General features: G+C 43.1%; 1 non-coding gene across 1 annotated transcript; it reads right to left on the bottom strand.

The window, feature by feature from the left end:
* Positions 1–285: 285 nt before the first annotated feature.
* Positions 286–427, bottom strand: LOC115837681. Its single transcript, XR_004032744.1, has one exon. It is a non-coding gene; the product is annotated as a U4 spliceosomal RNA (small nuclear RNA).
* Between the last annotated feature and the right edge of the window lie 3,406 nt (positions 428–3,833).

Below are 3,833 nucleotides of genomic sequence, written 5' to 3'. Positions count from 1 at the left end.
GCTGGAGTGCAGTGGCATGATCTCAGCCCACCACAACCTCCGCCTCTTGGGTTGAAGCGATTCTCATGCCTCAGCCTCCACCTCCTGAGTAGCTGGGACTACAGGTACATTCCACCATGCCTGTCTAATTTTTGTATTTTTAGTAGAGACAGGGTTTCACCATCTTGCCTAGGCTGGTCTTGCACTGCTGGGCTCAAGTGATCCACCCACCTTGGCCTCCCAAAAGTGCTGGGATTATGGATGTGAGCCACTATGACTAGCCCAGCTTTTTTTTTTCAAATTCAGTCTTCGTATAGACTGTCAAAAATTGTCAATGCTGACTATGTTGCAAGTCATCACAGTGGGGTATTGGGAAAAGTTTTCAATTAGCAATAGTCGTGCCTCAGATAAACCTCATTGGCTATGATACTTGCCATTGTGCAAAGCCGCTTCACGTACTTTGAATCTCTGTTATTGGGTACATACATGTTTAGAGTTATTATGTCTTCTTGATGAATTGACCTCTTTATCATTATGAAATGATCCTTTTTTATCCCGGGCAATATTCTTTGCTCTGAAATCTACATTATTAGTATTAGTATAGCCATTCCAACTTTACTTGGATTAGCATTAGCATGGTACATTTTTTCTATCTCTTTAGCTTTAACCTATTTGTGTCTATATTTAAAAGGATTTCTTTTAGGCAGTATACAGTTAGATATTGCTTTTATAATCTAATCTGACAAATTATGCTTTTTAATTGGAGTATTTATGTATGTATGTATGTATGTATTTTGAGACTGAGTCTCACTCTGTCACCCAGGCTGGAGTGCAGTGGTACAATCTTGGCTTACTGCAACCTCCGCCTCCCGGGTTCAAGTGAGTCTCCTGCCTCAGCATCCCAAGTAGCGGGGATTATGGGTGCACCCCACCAGGCCTGACCAATTTTTGTATTTTTAGTAGAGACAGGGTTTCACCATGTTGGCCAGGCTGATCTAGAACTCCTGACCTCAACTGATCTGCCCTCCTTGGCCTCCCAGAGTTCTGGGATTACAGGCATGAGCCACTGCGCCTGGCCTTTAATTGGAGTATTTAGACCATTTATATTTAATGTGATTACTGATATAGCCTGGTTTAACTTTTTGTCTTGTTATTTGTTATCTATCTGTACCATCTATCATTTGTTTCTTCTTGCCTCTTTTTCTCAGGAACATAAATAACTGAAATTCAAAATAGTGAATATGGCCGAGCATGGTGGTTCATACCTGTAATACTAATACTTGGGGAGGCCAAGACAAGTGGATCAGTTGAGGTCAGGAGTTGGAGGCCAGCCTGCACAACATGGTGAAACCCTGTCTCTCCAAAAAATACAAAAGTTAGCTGGGCGTGGTGGCAGGTCCCAGCTACTGGGGAAACTGAGTTGGGATGATCAGCTGAGCCTGGGGAGGTTGAGGCTGCAGTGAGCCGAGATCATGCCACTGCCCTCCAGCCTGAGCAACACAGCAAGACCCTGTCTCAAAAAAAAAAAAAAAACAAAAAAAGACAAAATAGTGAATGTGGTGGGAGAGATTCAGAGAAAGATTTGGGACTTTACAGAAGAGAGATATTAAGTCAAACTGATGATGTCAGGAATGACTTACTCAAGAAAATATTCAAATTGAACCTTGAAATATTTTGGATATGAGTGATGGTGTAAGGAAGGTGCTCCATATAGAGGCAATAGGATGAACAATGGGATTGGAGGCAGTAAAGCATGTGTTTGGGCTAGGGAACAATAGATCGTTCAGATGGCCTGAGAAAGAGTGGCAGGAGAGATGTGGAAAGTACTCATGTTATTAACAGCTTCCTACGGATATCCCTACACTGACAGCCCACAGATACCTGAGATACCTGTCAAATCCCACATATGATCTACCCTTTAAACCTGCTCTCTCAATAGCCCCTAATTTTATGTATGGCATCACCAGCTTCTTTAATATACATACCAGAAGCCTCTGAGTCATTTTAAATGCCCCTGTGTTCCTCAACCCTATTCATCCCATCTGCAGGTCATCTCTTCCAAATTTCAGCTTTTTCTTTTTTTTTTTGTTTTTTTGAGATGGAGTTTTGCTCTTGTTGCCCAGGCTGGAGTGCCATGGCGTGATCTTGGCTCACTGCAACCTCCGCCTCCCAGATTCAAGCAATTTTCCTTCCTCAGCCTCCCAAGTAGCTAGGATTACAGGCATGTACCACCATGCCCAGCTAATTTCGTATTTTTAGTAGAGACAGAGTTTCACCATGTTGGCCAGGTGGTCTCGAACACCTGACCTCATGATCACCTGCCTCAGCCTCCCAAAGTATTGGGATTACAGGCGTGAGCCACGGTGCCTGGCAACAAGCTTTCTTTTCTATCCTTATCTATCCCCAGAGCCTTGGAGCCAGGCTCAACTCCCCTCCCCCACCCTGCCCCCCAAACTATTTAATTAGCCTTCTTACTGGTTTTGCTGCTTCTAGATTCTTTTCTCTTTAAACCAGTGCCACACATACCCCCCTGTATGCCCTGAGAATGGATGTGAATTCTGTGTGTGTACATGTGTACATTTTTCTGGGGAGCGCTTGTAGCTTTCATCAAAGTCTCAAAAGTCCACAAAAGACTAGGAGTCACTACCCTGTATCTTTATTTCAGATGAAACCATGCTCATTTAATGTGGTGCAGTTGACAGACTACTGAACAGTAAGTCAGGAGACCTGGGTTTTACTTCTGGTGCTGCCACTAATTAGCCGTATGATTTTGGGCAATGAGGCACTTACTTTGTACCTGTTTCCTCATCTGTAAAATTCAGAAAGTCTCTTCCAACCTCAAAATGCTATTATTGAGAAATTACCATACAATTATTATTAAGAAATTACCATACAATGTCATAAATGCTAAAACAAAGGTATGCAGAGCTTTGAGAGCACAAAGGAGGTTCTCTGGGTGTGGGGTCATCTAGCTTTGCTTGGGAAAGTTGGTAAAGAGTTGCAGAGGAGGCCACAGTTGAGTCTTGAAGGATGAACAAAACTTACCAGGCAGGAAGAAGGAGGAAGGCATTTTAGGCAAAGGAAACTTTGTGAGAAGGCAGAGAAGTAATACAGCCTCAAATTGGCAGAACAATGAGTAGACGGGTATAGTTTGGACGTATGTGTGTTGAAAGTTTGGGCTTTAAATGCACAGGGAGCACTAGGAGATAAGCCTGGAGAAGGGGAATGAGTTGGGGCCTGAAGTTTCTTATGTACGGTGCCAAAAAGTTTTGACTTTATCTTGTAGACAGTGGGAAGCCATGGATTGTTTTAGGTAGGAGAGTGACAGGCTGATTTCCCTTTCATAAAAATCACATTGGCAACAGGGAGGAAGATGGATTGGAAGGGAATGAGACATGTTTGGAAATGATAAAGGTCTGAATAAGCCAAGGGGATAGAGGTGGAAGGAAGATAATGTTGTTCCTTTTAAACCTATTACATTTAAGATACCCAAGGAATATCCATGTTAAAATGTATGGTAGGAAGTTGAAAATTTGAGTCTTATGCTCACAAGTTAGACCTGGATTTAGCAGCACTCATAAGTGAGCACTGACTGAAGCCACAGGAGTGAATGACATTGCTTTGGAAAAGCATGTGGAGTGGGGAGTAAGGGGGCCAAAGGCTGAATTCCGGGAAATAACAGTATTTGAAGTCAGGAGTGGAAAACACATTGGAAGGATGGCCGGGGTGCAAGGAGCTGAGGAGTGAAGGGAGGAAGAGAGATAGTAAAGCATCTATTCTTTTTTTTTTTTTTGAGACGGAGTTTCACTCTTGTTGCCCAGGCTGGAGTGCAATGGCATGAACTCGGCTCACCG

The sequence above is a fragment of the Nomascus leucogenys genome, chromosome 12, assembly GCF_006542625.1.
Source record: "Nomascus leucogenys isolate Asia chromosome 12, Asia_NLE_v1, whole genome shotgun sequence".
NCBI classification, from domain to species: Eukaryota; Metazoa; Chordata; class Mammalia; order Primates; family Hylobatidae; genus Nomascus; species Nomascus leucogenys.
The sequence above is the reverse complement of the archived record's forward strand: the minus strand, read 5'-3'. Positions and strand labels throughout refer to the sequence as shown.